The sequence below is a fragment of the Phacochoerus africanus genome, chromosome 8, assembly GCF_016906955.1.
Source record: "Phacochoerus africanus isolate WHEZ1 chromosome 8, ROS_Pafr_v1, whole genome shotgun sequence".
Taxonomy (NCBI): domain Eukaryota; kingdom Metazoa; phylum Chordata; class Mammalia; order Artiodactyla; family Suidae; genus Phacochoerus; species Phacochoerus africanus.
Genome location: NC_062551.1, coordinates 11,512,219 through 11,530,208, shown reverse-complemented (window position 1 = coordinate 11,530,208; position 17,990 = coordinate 11,512,219).

Sequence of the window (17,990 nt, the reverse complement as noted above, 5' to 3'; positions counted from 1 at the left end):
GCATAGAGTAGATTTAGCCTAAATCTTAAGGGCTTCAGGCTTGTTAGAAAGGTAAATGAGCCGTGGTTTCAACTTCAAGTCACTGGCTGCATTAGCCTCTAAGAAAGTCAGCCCTGTCCTTTGAAGCTTTGAAGACAAGCATTGACTTCTCTAGCCATGAAAATCCTAGATGGTGTCTTCTTCCAGTAGACAGCTGTTTCTCCTACATTGAAAATCTGTTGTCTAGTTTAGCCACCTTCATTGATGATTTTAGCCCGATCTTCTGGGTGACTTGCTGCAGCTTCTACATCAGCACTTGTTGCTTCACCTGGCCCATGGAAATGGCTTCTTTCCTTAAACCTCATGAACAGAACTATGCTAGCTTCAGATTTTTCTTCTTCAGCTTCCTCACCACTCTCAGACTTCATGAAACTGAAGAGCGTTAGGACCTACTTTGCTGTGGATTAGGCTTTGGCTTAAAATGTTATAGCTGGTTTGATTTTCTATCTGGACCACTGAAACTGTCTATGTATCAGCAATAAGGCTGTTTTGATTTCTTATCATTCATGTGTTCACAGGTGTAGCACTTTTAATTTCCTTCAGCAACATTTCCGTTGCATTCTTCACAAGTTGGTTACCTGTTCGGCACAGAGGCCCAACTTCTGGCCTGTATTGATTTTTGACATGTCTTCCTCACTAAGCTTATTCATTTATTCTTTTCTATGTGGTACTCGTTGCACTTCCTGGATTTGAGTGAGTGATTCCTTTCCCATGTTAGGGAAGTTTTCGGCTATTATCTCTTCGAATATTTTTTTCTGTCCCTTTCTCTCTCTCTTCTCCTTCTGGCGCCCCTATAATATGGATGTTGGTGCATTTAACGTTGTTCCAGAGTTCTCCGAGACTCTCTTCATTTCTTTTCAATCTTTTTTTCTCTTTTCTGTTCTGCATCAGTGATTTCCACTAGTCTGTCCTCCACCTCACTTATTCATTGTTCTGCCTCCTGTATTCTGCTGTTGGCTGCTTCTAATGAATTTTTATTTCAGTTATTATATTTTGCATCTCTCCTCGCTTAAGTTTTAAATCTTATATTTCTTTGTTCAGTGTTTGCTGTAAATTATCCAACTTTGCCTCCAGTTTATTTCCAGTGTCTTGCATCATCTTCAGCATCAATAGTCCAAAGCCTTTTCCTGGAGGCTGAGAATCTCCTGACCACTTAGCTCTTTTTCTGGGGTTTTTTCTTTCTCCCTCATCTGAGTTATAGTTCTCTGCTTTTTCATTTTTGTAGGTTTTTGGTGTGGTGACCTTTTTGCAGACAATAGAGTTGTAGCCTCTCTTACTTCTGGTATCTGCCCCCTCTATGGCTGAAGTTGGTGCAGCGTGTAGGCTTCCTGATGGGAGGACTGATGCCTGCCCACTGGTAGGTGGAGCTGATTCCTATTCCTCTGATGGGTGGGGCTTTGTCTCTGGATGAGATTAGAGGTGGCTGTGTGCCTGGGGGGTCTTTAGGCAGCCGGTTTACTGATGCGTGGGGCTGTGATCCCACCTGGATTGTTGTTTGGCCTGGGGTTTCTCAGCAGTGAGGGTGGGGCTGGATTTTCCCAAAATATTCACAAGAGCTTTGCCTCCAATGCCCTTCCCCCATGACAAGCCACATTTACCCCTTTTTTCCAGGAGATCCTTTAAGAAGTGCTGTCAGGTCTGACCCAGATTCCTCTGGAGCCTTTGCTTTGCCCTGGTACCCAGTGCACATGAAAGTCTGTGTGCCTTTCAAGAATGGGGTCTCCATTTCTCCCAGTCCCGTGCAGCTCCTGTACATAAGCCCCTTTGGCCTTCAATGCCAGATGCTCCAGGGGCTCTTTCTCCCAGTGCCAGATCTGCACGCATGGGGATTTGACGTGGGGACTAGAACTCTCACTCCTGCAGGTGATACAGTTATGTTCCAGTCTGTGGGGCTTCCCATCCAGGAGGTAGGGGGTTGCTTATATCATGAATCACCCCTCCTACCTCTTGATGTGGCTTCCTCTTTGTCTTCTGGAGTAGGATATTTTTTTGAATGTTTCCAGTCTGTTTGGTTGAAGGTTGTTCAGCATTTGGTTGTAATTTTTGTTGTTTTTATGAGAGAAGTTGAGCTCCAGTCCTTCTATTCTGCCATCTTAATCCTGTCTCCCACCTTATTCATTTCTAGATTTCGATTGAAAGTGAGATGCATGTGATTCTTCTTTTCACTTGGACACTTAGAGGAGCTTCCATAAGCCATGGACATGGCCAAAAAAGAAAAGAAAAAAAATATTTGTTGACCATGTATGATAATTCTGCTCGGTGTCATATTTGAAAAGGGGAAAACAGGTAATACATACGAGATTTGTCTTTGTAGATCTTGTACTCTATGGGGATACAAAATGGATCTATTCAAAATCCAATCCTCCCATATGCTACAACAGCTGCATTTTTTTTAATAAGGTAAACTCTCTGTTTCTGACACATCCCCCAGTCTCGTGATCTTATGTTTCCTTCCAACTTAAGCCTTACTTATTGACATTTGCTGCCTTTTATCTTACAGCTTTCAAAGCACTCATGTTTCATCATCCCATTGTCCTGTCTGCAAATCAATCATGCAGAAGCCCCTGTGTGCCTTTGTGTGTGATAGTCCCTTATTTAGAATTTTCTGGAAACAACACTGGCTCATCAATGCATATTCTTTAAGATTTGGCTCAAATTCCACCTTTTCTATGTAGCTTCCTCTGATCTATCCTCATCTTCCAACCTTGGGATGGTGTTATTTCTGAATCTGACACCTTGCAGTATATCCGTAGTTCTTAGTTGAGAGCCGTCTTTCTCCATATGGGCATTTGGCAATGTCTGGAAACATTTTAGTGGCCACAACTAGGGTGATGCTACTGGCATCCAGTGGGTACAGGCCAAGGATACTGATAAAAGTGCTATGATGCTCACAGCAGCTTCCCACAACAAAGAATTGTCTGGTCCCACATGTTAGGAGTAGTGAGGTTGGGGGAGCTAATGCTGGTGATTCTGCCCCAACCACTAGGTTATGACCTTCCCATGGCTAGTAGCTCTGTCTTATTTTTCTTTGTGTTCTCAACTCCATGTCCAAAACCTGCAACATATTGAATAGATATTTCCTGACTAGATGAAAGAAGGGAGTAAAGTGTGCATGACTATGTAAATAATTAGAAAGTGCCTGTTTAACAGTAAATACAGTGACAGTATTTTGGCCAAAAAAGAGTGCTTCCCAATATTAGTAATTAAACTTTTGAAATGGGGTGGGAAGTGGCAGAAGGAACAGGGATGTGAAACAGAGAAATCATAGGAATTTAGCTTTAAAGTTCTAATGACAGAAAAGGAAAATTAAGAGAAAATATCAGAGATTCATATGTACAGTGACTTTTCAACCGTTTAAACCTTTTATGAGATGGATAAGTGTTTGAATAATGTGTATTATTCAGCCAATCAAGATTAATGGTATGTGTAGTTTCCATAAACAAAGTTATTTATTGATTTATTAAAATAAGAGTTGATGTAATCTATCTGAATATTAACACAGCATTGATTATTTAAGATATGCTGTCTCAGTCTTTCTTGCTCTTTATTCCAGGGGTAAAATTCTGTGTAAGCAAATGCTTCCTTTTTATGATATTAGTTGATGGTAGGTGAAAGAATTCTTATAAAATAAGAGCTACTTTAAACTGTCAAACTGAAATCAAATGGAAACAGTTTTGAAGTTTAAAATAGTTCTTTAAATTTTTATGCTTTTTGGAATATATTATTTCAATCAGCCTCAGCCAAGAAAGCACTAAATTACTACCAAAACCAGTTTTGAATTACTTCCAAGTTGTGTAGGGAAAATCCTCCCAAACTGAACGGGCTGAAAATCTCATAAGAAACTAGTAGGAAACGATAGTTGGAAAAGAGGGTTAAAAAGTCATCAGAAAACAGAGAATCTGAGAGCCTGATATAAATGGTATAAACACAACTTTTAATAATACCATATTTTCTCAAAAGAGATTAACATACAGTGTAACTAGAATTCCCATTCCTGCCCATAGAAGAAAATATCATTTCCTAATGTATTTTCATGATATCCCATCCCAGAATTGAAGATATTTCTCCTCCCTGCCTTTCAGGTTCTTATAATGTACCTCCCCCCTCCCCCCCCCCCACATTCTTTTTTAACGTTAAATAATAATTTGCAACATTTTTTACATATGAATAGTCTCCACATAGATAGGTACAATGGACATATTAGTTTCAGGTGCACAATGTAATTCAATGTTTGCAAAATGACCATTGCAATGTCTCTTTAACACATATCACCATACATAATTACAATTTGTTTCCTGTGTTGAGAACTTTTAAGATCTACTTTCTTAGCATCTTTCAAAAATGTAATGTCAATAATTAACTCTAGTTACCAGGACTGATTTTATAACTGGAATTGTGTCGTTTGACCCTCTTTACCCATTTCTCCCTGTCCTGAGCCTCTGATGACCACTCATGTGTTCTCTGTATCTCACATAGATCCATTTTTTATGTCCTACCCTTTAAGAGTACTTTAACTAAAACTACCTGTCAATGGAGTGCTTTCCACAGAGGATGCCTGTAGTCTTTTTACTTATAAATTTTATTACATTTTAAATCACCATTTTCATCAGCACTAAAATTTTATAAGCAAAATATTTTCTACAAGTCTTTCTCCTCTGGTATAAAAGAACTTGAAAGAGCCTGACTCTTAATACCACCTATTGGTTATTACATAATTGCAGCTATACAGAAATTTCTGACCCGCTACATTAAGAGTCAGGAAATAATGGCTTACAGTAATCTTCTATATGCCTGAAGGAGACTGGTTAATGGCCCCCCAAAGATATCAAACTCTCCCCCCCAGAACCTATAACTGTTACTTTATAGGGGAAGGAGGTCTTTTCAGATGTAATTAAGTTAAGGATCTTGAAATGGGGTGATAATTCCGTGTTATCAATGCGGGCCCTAAATGCCATCCCAAGTGTTCCTACAAGAGAGAGACAGAAGGAGACTTGGTACAGAGAACAGAGCAAAAGACACACACAGGGGAGAAGGTGATGTGACCTCAGAGGCTGGGTTGGAGTGATGGCGCCATGAGCGAAGGAGTGCTGGCTGCCACCAGCAGCTGGAGGGAGCTGACAGCTCGATTTCAATCTAGTGACATTGATGTCAGACTTCTGGGATCCAGAACTCCAAGGAAATAAATTTCTGTGGTTTTAAATCCCTAAATTTGTGGCCATGTGTGACTATAGCCATGGGAAACAAATATATGCCACTTGGCACCAAAATATATCTTAAGAAAAAGACAGAGGAAAAAAGGTAAAAAATACACGTTCCATCCATGAGTCCATGTACGAGGGTGAATGAAGCCATGTAGAGAACCATAGAACAAGGTTTTGAGGTGTGTTAAGAAATCATTTTGTGTTCCATGTAGCTCAGTGTGTTAAGGATCTGGCATTGTCACTGTTGTGACTCTGGTTATTGCTGTGACACAGGTTTGATCCCTGGCCTGGGCACTTCCACATGGTATGGGCAGGGCCAAAATACAAAACAAAAAAAACCCTAAGAAATCCTTTGGGTGAGTTCTTGTTGTGGCTCAGTGGTAATGAACCTGACTGGTACCCATGAGGATGCAGGTTCAATACCTGGACTTGCTCAGTGGGTTAAGATCTGGCATTGCTGTGAGCCGTGGTATAGGTCGCAGGTGTGGCTTGGATCCTCTGTAGCTATGGCTGTGGTGTAGGCCGGCAGCTCTAGCTCTGATTCAACCCCTAGCCTGGGAACTTACATATGCCCCACGTGCGCGGACCTATAAAAGCCCAAAAAAAAGAAAAAATCATTTGGTCCACAATCTAAGACCTCTCTATAATAACCTCTCTCTTGGTTGATAATTAAGCATTTATTTACATGAGTCCCTTTAGAGACACGGAGCTCATCATTTCAAAGGCAGTACATTTAGTGACTGGCCGTCCATAATGCCTTGAAAAATGCATGTATCTTGATAAAAATTAAGATAGGACCTATTTGTATATGAAATGATCAGCCACTGGGGACCTGCTGTATAGCACAGGGAACACTACCCAATATTCTGTGATAATCTCTATGGGAAAAGAATCTGAAAGAGAATGGACATGGGTACATGTATTACTGAATCACTTTGTTGTACAGCAGAAATTATCACAACATTGTAAATCAACTATACTTCCATAAAACTTTAAAAAATGAGAAAAACAAGACAGGACCTATTTATACATTTGGCAAATATTAATTAGCATCTGTAAAACGTCAGGCGATTCCTTTCAGACATTGGGATACAGCACAAATAAAGAAGAAGGAAAAGGGAAGATCATTTCGTCATCCATCGTAGCAGCCACAGGAAACTAATACATGCTTGATGCAAATCGCGTGGAGATAAAGTAGTGCGTGGTGCCTGAAGTAAGAAATCAATAGTGAGAATAAAAGAATTCAAAAACAAAAAAGAAAAAAAAGAGGTTATTGATAACAAAATGATGAACTTTCTATGTATAACAAGCTGTTGGTGGAGAATAAGTTTTTCAAAAATGAAAAATTACTATTAAAGCAATTGCTTTGTCATTTATATTGTAAAGTCATTCATACCCTCTAGACAATGCAGACTAAATGGGTTTTCATGTAAGTACAGTTAGTTTTAAGTGAGGGAATACAAATAACTTATATTAATTAACTATATCATTTTGATTCTTCTAAGAAAAGAAAAAAATCCTGAATACTATTTAATAAATAATATAGTTCGCTTACCTGTTTAATGATGAACAGGTGTGTTATCTTTTTAGTTCAATGCAGTGCTGAATTAAGTTGCTTCTGAACATCATGTTTTGGCTTCTCTTAAAATAAGACAGTTCAATCCCATGAAGGGGAAGGCTGTTGGGGTATTAAGAGGAGAGGCATGACCAACAGAGGGAAGAATTGGATTATCTGTGCCTTCACGGCTGGATGAGGCAGATTATGGAGAGTCTGAATAAAGTTTTGAAAACTAGGAAATAAAACTTTAAAAGTTAAGGAAGCAGAAGGACATGGGAACAGGATCTTAACTGAAATAGCTTAAAGCAGACAAGCAGTAGGAGACAGAGAGATGAAATTAGGAAGGAGGGAATGAGGGTTAATGAGGCAATTACGAAGTGAGCACTAGAATTGTTTTGTCCAATGAGAAACATAAGGAGAGAGAAGTGGGACAATTCAGATGAAGAATCCACAGAACTTACTGACCTTATTGGATAAAGGGGAATGAAGAAAGATAAGCCACTGACCTTATTGGATAAAGGGGAATGAAGAAAGATAAGCCAAACATTTCTCCAGGATTTACATAGTAGGTGATTGCAGAAAACAAGAATGAGGAATAAAAATTACCAAGATAGGATTAAAAAAAAAGTGAATGTGAAGTTCCAAATAGAAATTTTCAACAGGTAGTTAGTCATGCAGAAATGGATTAAAACAAGAAGCCAGAATTCTGATTTTCCCAATAGGGGCACACCCGGGCCCATCAATCAATTCTATATTCTGATTTGCTTAACTGGTGGAAGTAACTCCTCTCTGGCTCCCTTTCTCTGATGCTGACTAATAGTATGAAAGATGAACGTGGAAGATGGAGCACACACTCAAAAGATGACGTGTGGCTTTGGTGGAGTGTTCTGTTGGCCTGTGGATGAGAAAGGATTCTGTCAAGATGAACCTGAGAAATACTATTTTTTTTTTTTAAGTGTATGATTGATGTGAGGAGATATTTGCAACGGGGACACTCATTAGCAGCAGTCTTGGGAAAGGATCTATTGGAATTGGGTTATCTGATCGTGGAAATACAATCCTGATGTCAGGGGTGACCTGGGATGACCGTAAGGCCATGGGGACTCATTGGAATTGGGATTCTAGGTCCTCTTTACAAGATGTGGTGGCTAGTGGGCAGGATACTCACCCTGTCTGGACTTCAGGTTCTTTGTCTGTAAAAATAATATTTTCTGTTGTTCCAGAATCCAACTGCACCCCCTTGGGTGGCTGTGGAGGCACAGATTTGACCCCTGGCCTGGCACAGTCGGTTAAAAGGATCAGGTGTTGCCACAGCTGGGGATTGGCTTCAATCCCTTGCTGAGGAACATCCATCTGCCAAGAATGTGACCATTACAAAAAAGAAAATTCTTGTCTTCACAGGGATGTTGTGAGGACACAGAATCCTTAATGGGAAAACCAATGAGATAATGTCAGTCACGGTGCCTGGCTCTTCGCAGGTACTCAATAGAAATTAATTCCAGTCTTTATACCCTACCCACTTCCCACCCACATAAAGAAAAGAGAATATCTGTTTTTAATCGCCTGGTTAAGGAAAATGATCATATTCGTATTATTTTGTGATCAAAGGCTCTGATCAGTGTATAGGTAGTAAAACTCTACCCTCAAGCTTATATTGTGTCTTTGAATCTTAAGTCATTAAATGAACATTTCTCAGGCTTTCGATTACATGGAAATAAGAAGAACTGGAAAAAAATGTAAATCGGAAGACTTTTATTGGGAAATGTTGAGCTTTGGTGTTCAAATGTTAGCCTTTGAGAATTTATTGGACTGTCAATTGATCAGAAGAGCTATTTTCTGCATGTATAGTTCTGTAAAAAGTTCAAAATCTTAAACTTTCTTAGTTTAAAAATTGAGCAAAAGTAACAATAAATGTCATGTATCAAATAATATGTCAATGATTTTGAATATGTTATTTGCTCTTAATCCTGTGAAAACAAACATTTCACCTTCCATTGATGAAACAGTCTGGCGTTTAGACACACAGTGTGGCATCATTCATATGTTTTGACACTTTAATAAAATAGTTTCACAACATCCACACTTATGCAAGCCTGGGAAGCATAGATGTATTTAAAATTGTTGTGTTGTGTTATGTAAGAGACACTCAAGGAAGCAGGCATATTAGCCCTTTTAGAGCCCAGAAGAGAACTGAGGACCAACATAATGCAGGGTAAATAAAAAGTGCTTAAAATTTGAATAGTTGGGTAGGAATCAATCCGTTGTCACTGTAATTTGTTTAATCCAGAATATCATCTAGCAGTTTACTCCAGGTAGATTTTCGAGCTTCAAAGGCACACTGGATTAGAATTTTTTCATGGTGTACAGCTATGACTAACATCGAGAAGAACGATGAAAACTTTTTTAAAAATGCTGAATGCTGGGTCCACTTAGAGTTCATTTCCATGAAAAATATTATGATCATTGAGAAACTAAGGCAAAGTGTTTTTGTTTGTCTTGTTTTTTGCTATTTTAGGGCTGCACCTGCGGCATGTGGAGGTTCCCAGGCCAGAGGTCAAATTGGAGTTACAGCTGCCGGCCTACACCACAGCCACAGCAACACTACTGGATCTGAGCTGCGTCTGCAACCTACACCACAGCTCAGGGCAATGCGGGATCCTTAACCCACTGAGCAAGGCCAGGGATCGAACCCGCATCCTTATGGGTCCTAGTTGGGTTCGTTAACTATTGAGCCATGAAAGGAACTCCTCGAGTGCAGCTTTAACCAGTACAACATGAGTCACATTTTTCAGTCATAGCTGGAAGTGAAAAATACAGCTGATATTTTTGTGAAACAAATTCTATGGTTTTTTTAAACCTGAGGAAGAGTAGACCACATTGCACCTTTCCTGGCCACCTCTATTTTTTTTATTTAAAGATCATAGAGTAAAAAACATTTTAGACCAGCTTCAAGTTGGGCTTGGAATAGTCCTCTGGGAGATGACAAACAACAGAGATTCAGATTACTCTATGACTTCAATGTTTGGAACATTTAAAGGAGAAAACAATGTGAAATTAGGTAAAACTAGCCGCATTTGTAAGGGAGATTGGTTTACACAGTTCATTAAGACAGACTATGGAGCCAAGAATGCAATGCCTCTCAGCTTTTGTTTGGGCCTCTCTCTAGCTTTTCATAAGCTGATCTCTGCTTTGCAATAATTTAACTATTTTTTTCCCCTACAAACCAATCCAGTAAATCAACAAATGTGCAGATAATGAAAAAATCCATGCGCTCTGTCAAGTGCTCCCACTTCTCTTCAGATAATTCTCACTTTGGAAAGAAAGTAAGGCACTAGGATATTAAATTCTTGAGAAAATAATAGGACAAATATTAGCAAAAACTCACCTAGGATTTGGGGTCAATTCAGAAAGTATATTTTTCTCAGAGCCCAAGTCATGTCTCCTCTCATAGTAAAGTTATTTTTTTTATAGTTCTGATTTGCATTTCTCTTCATAATCTATTTTTTCACATAGATTTATTCTCTACATTTAAAATGATGTAGCTTAAAACTCAAAGAAAGTTATTCATTAACATCATCCAGTTGTAAATACTGGCATGTACTTGTTTTTCTGTCCATTTTTTATGGTTTGCCTGATTTGATGGGTTATTTTAAAACGATAATTTTTTAAGACCATAATAGTTTACTAGGTGAATTATCAATCTGTATTATAACTTTTCATTTAAATCTAGAGGTTTAATCAAAAAAAGAACCTGTTTGGAATAGGAAAAATGGCCATAAGCACATGGAAATATTTTGTTGGGAGTAGTAAAATACAGACATAAAACTCATTTCAATAATATGTAGTATTTATTAAAAAAAAGACATAAAACTCATTTCAATAATATTTAGTATATATATCTCAGAGTTGATATATACTAAAGAAAAGAAAAATCCCATATTCTTTTCTCATCTGTTTCTTCTTTTGTTTTCCAAACAAAAATCTAATGCGTTCCAGAGAAGAAGCATTTGATTTACCACAAAGCTAGCAAATATAGCTCTCCTTTCATAAAAGGCCAGACTGTATCCACTACTCTTGCTACTCATAGAATTCTAGGATATATTTTTCAGACCTAAAAATTTATGACCTCATTTGATGAAAGAAGCTGGAAAGATCTGTAAAAACATTTTAAAGATTCCATCCCACCCATAATTTCTAGAATCCATTAATTACCAATTTGGAGATTCTTGACTCTACAAACTTTAGGGTCTCTTTTAATATGAGAGCATGTAAGAAGCAAGGATCAAACTTTCAGGAAAAGACAGTGAACACCCAGTTGCACCGTTTTCCTTATATATTTTTCAAAATATACATTTTGGGATTGTTGGTTCATAGCATAATCTTAGGTTTCTATGCGGAAGACTTAGAAGATTAGTTTCTAATGATATCCATTTATGCTGTTGCTAGTTCTGACGACTTCATTGTTTGGCTGGGCTAAATATCTTAATTTACATATCTTATATTTCACCTAACAGTGTTTTAAGATCTGTTGTTATATAAAACTCTGATGGCTTTGCTGAATTCATAACTGTGAGGAGCAACATATTTATGATTAATGATGGAAAATATGCTTCCAAGATGTTTTTATTTGCATTTATAGATATAATTTGCCAAAGGATTTATGTGAGCCCTACTCATAAATGTTCTGATCAGATGTTTGACTGTAAAACATTTCTAAATGCCACACTCCGCAGGCTAGTGATCTATTCTTCCAAAATAGTATTCCGACTCCTGTAAGTGGTATATATTTTAGATCTTTTAGAGAGACCCTTTGTATCCTCCTGTTTTAGCACCTACTTAGAACAAGAGCAAACTGCCTGGACTGGGAGGACAATTCAGCAGGTACAGCTGATGATGGGCCCTCCCCTAAGAATCGAGACTTAATGAAGGGCCCAGGAAAAGTCGAGTTTGACTTCAAAAGTCCAGGTGAGGATTCACATGTAGCCAGGAGAGCCAGGAACACACAGAGCATCACAGTAAAAAGGGGTATAATAGGAAGTCACTTACCAGATGACAGAGTGTTGGATATGATGAAGGATCCCCATGAGAAACTGAAAGGCGTCCTAGCTAGACAGATAAACAATGAGAGGTACCGCCTAGGCCATCTCGATTTCGAGGTAAGGTTGTTCTGTACGCATCAAGGGAATATTTGTAAATTCACCTCCCCCCACACAAATACGGTTGCCCCAGATCCACCTATTAAATCCTACCTCATCTTTTCCCCATGAATACCTGGTTGTTATCTTTTTCTCTGGGCCACCTCTTCTAGACATTCCAAGGCAAGTCGGCTTGGCTCTGTTCTAAATCCCCCTATCTTTCTTTTTTTCTCTTTATTCTACCTCTCTTGTTTGTTGTTTAGGTCTACTTTATTTCCTGCATTCTTTTTGAAGCTGGGAAAGTTATACATTGATAAATTGTGAAAGCAAAAATTGCACCAAAAGGAAGGTTTTGTTTAGACTATTGTAATAGAAGAGAGAGACTGAATTCAGCTCCCCTGGAACAAAAGGTGGGAGAGATGTTAAGTGCTGTGGTGAGGTGAGTTTTGGAAAAGTCCTGGAGGACTTCAGTGGGAGGTTGCTCAACAGGATGTGAGGAACACACCAAAATTATTCCTGAGTTTGTAAATGTTTTTCACTGTGATTAGGCTTTTGTGTCTGCTAATTAGTGTCCATCAAAGTTACTCCCTTACTCTTCCATAGAGACTGGGAGATCGGGTGCTGTCCCCTTAGTGTTTACTTTCAAATGTCCCCAGGTCCCTGAGAGAACATTTCCCAGGTTGTAAAACCAGCAAAAGCCTGAGAGAGGATCTACATACCTTCCAGAGGGACAAAGAAGTATGTGTGATTGCAAGTTTTCTAAGTAAACCCTTTAAGAATAAAGAAGTCAGAGCCTATAGACAGGAAGAAATCCGTCTAAAGTCTAATGAAATGGAAGAGGATGTTGGGGCTGTCTCGATCAAATGTTTATTAATTTTAAATATTAATGTTTTTATCTACTCTGCATCAGTTACATATCTTATATTTGAATATAAATCTGTAACACACAAGCAAATGCATGAATGTACATATTTCATCCCAGACGTTCATCTTCTGTGTTCTGAATTCCATTTCCTACTTGGAGATTTCCATCATCGCCTATTGAGACAAAATTTGCTAGCGTGCCTTTAGTGCCAGACACCAAGACAGCTGAGATGCCCTCCCTCCTCCCTGGGGACCTCTCTCCACTGGCTTGGAGGATGCTTAGGTCTTAATTGCCTCAGGGTAACTCCAGGCACAGAAGAGCAGGAGGGTGGAACAGTGTACTATCCAGCAGCCTTCGTGCAAGCTGAAACACTGGGCACATAGTCCGGAAGAATACACAAAGCCGTCGCGCGTCCCTTTGACCATGTGGTCCATTCCAGTGCAGAGAGTGTACCCAGTAGAGAAACACATGCTGTTCTACATTGCTCATAGCCTGGGGGCCTCCCCATAATCTTTGTTCTAAAGCTCCAGAGCTGTACTGTCCTGTATAGTAGCCGCTAGACACGTCATGACTCCTGAGCACTTGAAATGTGTCCAGTACAGTAAGAAGTGCTGCAACTTACACACATACCCTGAATTTCAGAACCTTAACCTAAAAGTAATGTAAAATATCTCTGATAGTTTTTGTATTATTGTTTGTTAAAATGATGCTATTTGGGATATAGTGGGCTAAATGTTAGGATGAGTTTTATCCGTCTTAGTTTTTAGGAATGATTACTAGGAAATAGAAAATTACATTCATGGCATGCATTAAATGTCTGTTGGTCATCAAGTCTCTGGAGAGTCAGACATCCCCCTTCCCAGTTCCTAAAGTATTCCTCTTCTTTGTATTAGTCCCTATTAAAAGGACTATTAGCTTCCTTTCTGCCTGCCTCTCTTGTTTAAATACCCGCTGAAATTGTACCTCTTCCCTATAGCACTGAGCTGCTTAACACTAATTTATCATTCATAATGGTTATATATGTATCATCTTAGACCTCACACCGAAACGTTCCTTTTGGTAGCTAATCCTCCCATGGAGTTTATAATTAAACACATGGTATAGCTCAATAAATACCCATTTAATGTTCTAAATTCTGATCAAACAGCTAGCTGAAACCCACTGTTTTCAATTTACTATCACATTCCTATAATTTCACTTGAGGGAGGAGGAAGATAGAAAATAAAGCCTTTATAAATAAGCTGCTTCTCTGAGTCCAGAGTTTGAGAAAACCCAAACTTCCCTCCTGCCCCAGCCTGATCATTAGGTCTCAGTCAAGTGGCTGGAGCCAGTTAACGGCTGGGCTCTGAATTCTTGCTTCTCTAAAGGAGCGTATGCTGAATTCAAGGATAAGTTGAGAAGAAAATTTTCTACTTGCATCAGAGCAAGGAAATGATGATGAAAAATATGCTTTTTATTGATGTGCCCTTTTTTTTCGTCATAAAAACCTTGCTCAATGTTGTGATTGTTCCTTTCTTGTACAAGTGGTGTTGAACGGCAGGATTCTCTCCACACAAACTGTCAATAAGCATCCTTGATAAACCAGTGAAAGAAATGGGAGGATTCCTTGGAAAGAAGTTCAACCCCATGCTGACTTCAAGCAAGAATAATTTAATGGAAACATCAATGACAAAATATTCCTATGGTCAGTGTGGAGTCCTATAAATTATTAAATTCTCCAAGGCTGTGAAGGAATGGTCAAATTCAGTTTTCGAAGTGTTTTAGGTAAATGTGTTTTAAAAGACTTGCCGCTTGAGGCACCCAGAGAACAGCTTACTTTGTTCCCTTGTAAAAGGCTAATCGAGTAGCTTAGAGCATCATAAAAATGATGGTCTCCCCCTGGGAATGGAAAACACCATTTTATCTTTCACGTTGTCCATTCCGGGCACACGAGGGAATTATACTTGCTGCTCAAGCAGATGAGTGAGCCCTTACATAAACACACTGAGAAGGAGGATTTATAGAGGCGGATTCTAGAGGCAACTTTGGGATGAGGCATTTATTCACATTTAGGGTCTTCCAGCAGCTGACCCTGCAGCTCTTGGCCCCAGGGTCACGCACGCCGTGGAGACCTGCGTGGAACTTAGCAAGATCCCAATGCGAAGCGCCTAGCTCAGTGAGACATGCTGTAAATATAAACTTCCTCCATTCTCCTCTACTTTCAAGGATGACCTTGAGACTCTACTGATGACAGCAGTTTGATGAAGCTAAACATTTCAGTTCCGACAAAAGGAACCAAGGCAGTACATGCTCCAAATAAGTACATGTATCATACATGTTAACTCAAAAAAAAAAAAAGCATTATGCTTTTTCTATATTTAAAATTTAAAGGTCGTGGTTTTTGACAGGATTTCTTAGTCTTGGCGCTGTTACGATTTTGGGCTGAATGGTTCTTTTTTGGGGGGACGATGCTGTCCTCTGCACTGGAGGATACTTAGCAACATTACTGGCTTCTCTACCCACCAGAAGCCTATAGGCTCTGCCCCTGGTTTGTGACAATCAAAAAATGTCTCCAGACACTGCCACATATCCCCCCCCAATTTAACGTAACATTTTTAGTTTATTTACCTTAACACTTTACAGAGTTCACTTACATATGTGTGCATTTGTGCAATTCGCATACTCACATACAATGGATCTTTATCAGCGTGCTTGCAGGGGCATGTGATTGCAGAAAACCCGTAACATATCTAAGTACTTTACAAAATCCATGAAATAAAACTGAGTGTAATCACTGTCAAGGGAAATCAAGAGGGACAATAACGGTCTTCTCAAATTGTATATTTAAGTGCCCTTTTTTTTTTGTCGAACATTTGCTTTGAATATTATTATGTTAATTATAAAAGCACCCATCATTATAATTAAACAAAATACAGTATTCTAAAAATATTTGCTGAGCAAATTCAGTGAGCCAGATGCGATTCCAAGGGTTTGGTCTGAAGTACAGAAGTGAAGCAAATGGATCCCTGCCCTCGTGAAGCTTACAGTAGGGAGAAGTCATGTAATAATTAAATCATCATGCAAGCAAAGAAGAAATTCACCATGGTGACATAAACTCTGAAGACTAGATTTACAGGACAGATACTCCTCCAAGGAAGTGAATTATAATACATATGCTCTGCTGCATAACCATCCATATGGCACGTGTCAACAGTGGTCTTTATCATTTAAACCAGCGGTGGTGCTCGTGGAATTCCAACCCAGTATTAGAATAGCTGGTTGGAATCAAGGGACAGGTGACTGCAGTTATCCATGAAGGCAGATAATCTTGGCTTCACATAAAATGAAAAAAGACTGGGATTCAGATTAACCTTTCTTCTCCATAGGCTGGAAGAAAGAAGGGACTGGGAAGATGAAGAAGAATGATATTATAGAGCAAAACAAAAAAGAAAAAGAATGCATTCTATGGAGTTTCTACTGTAGTGCAGTGGGTGAAGAATCTTGACTGCAGTGGCTTGGGTTGCTACGAAGGTACAGGTTCCATCCCTGGCCTGGTGCTGTGGATTAAAACTTCTACATTGCCTGTCCTGCCTGAGAACTTCCACATGCTATGAGTGCATCCATTATAAAAAAAAGAAAAAAGAAAAAAAAGAAAATCGAATGCATTCTAATAAGAACCACAGGTGAAACACACACACACACACACACACACACGCACGCACATATTTATATATACATAGACATATATAATACAGGATTTTAAATAGCAATTCTATTTGGTAAAAATCTTATAAAGGAAAAGACTTGGGGATTTTAAATTTCTGAGCATCAGTTTTCCTGGTCAGCAAGATAAGAGGAGATAATTTACATGGTGGCTCATAAACACAAGATGTAGGGGTACAGTTGTATTTATAGGCTGTCTACTGAGTGAATAACTAAATCCATGGCGCAAGAGCTGGGACAAAGATGACCACTTTTCTCCATAGCGAATAAGATATTTCTCACTCCTGTTCAGAGTCCGGTGCAGGATAGGATTGGGTGGTTGGGAGAAGATTCTGGTTCACGCGGCAGAGCAGGTAGAAATGCCACTATCTTGCAGCTGAATCTTCTGGCATGCCATGGCAAGGCAGGGGAAACCAGGAAGATCAAATGGTGGCCTTTCCCTGGCCATTTCACTGGCTATAACTGTCACATGGTTTTGCCCAACCATGGAGGGGAGAAAATTAACTGTGTGGAGACTATAAGCATGTCTGCCACAGGCATCAAGATAGGTATTTACAGAAGTTTTGTACACTTTACAACTGTGTTTGTGTTTGGTACTGCTGAGTCTATGACAGAAACAAAAAAGAAGGAACTAAATAATCATTGATGTAGATAAGTTAAATGCCACCACCGGGTGGAATAGGAGGGGGCAGAAAACGATGGCGGAAGTTCTCCTGGGCTTATCTGGAAAGAGCCACAAGAGGTATGGTTCAGGACGAAAAAGAAAATGTAGGGGAACTTTCATAGGGTTACCCTTCTGCTGGCACAATTGGGGGCTGGGGGTCCAAAGAGAGACTTCATTATTATTATTTTTTACTTGCTAGCCTTCCGTACTCTTTGCATTACTTTTTGAGTTTTTCATTTTTACATACGCATTCAATCAAGCGTTATTGAATTAATAGGCTAAGAGAATATAATGGTTGTATTTTGACTACTCAGATGAGAGACATATTATGACTGTAACAATATCACTGGAGCCCATTCAGAAATCACAGTGCATAAAGGAAAGAATCTTTAGACGGAATACAAGCTTAGAGCAATTTTAACGTGTTCTCTTTCTCGAGCCTAAAATTGTTCAATGAGCTCAAACTCCGGCTGGCATTTTGACCATCAATTATCACTGTGTATTTATAGATATGCTCTTTCCCAGCAATTTCAGAAGGTTAAAGCAAATCTATATAATCAGTCTATTATTTGCCAGAAGATAAAGTGCCATTGAGACTTGTGTAATCAAAGGAAAATGGTTCCAAAGATAACTTTAGCACTAGCTGATGTGAAAATGTTGAAAGAGCTTTTCAAATATAAGATAAATGTATATATTTACTTTCAAATATAGTTAGATCGGGGCTTAACACTACAGTCCTTTATGTATGAATATGTTTTTACTGCTGCACCATCACGGGAGTATATTCTTGGAATTAACGTTTAGTAGGAGTGATGGACGTGTCTCG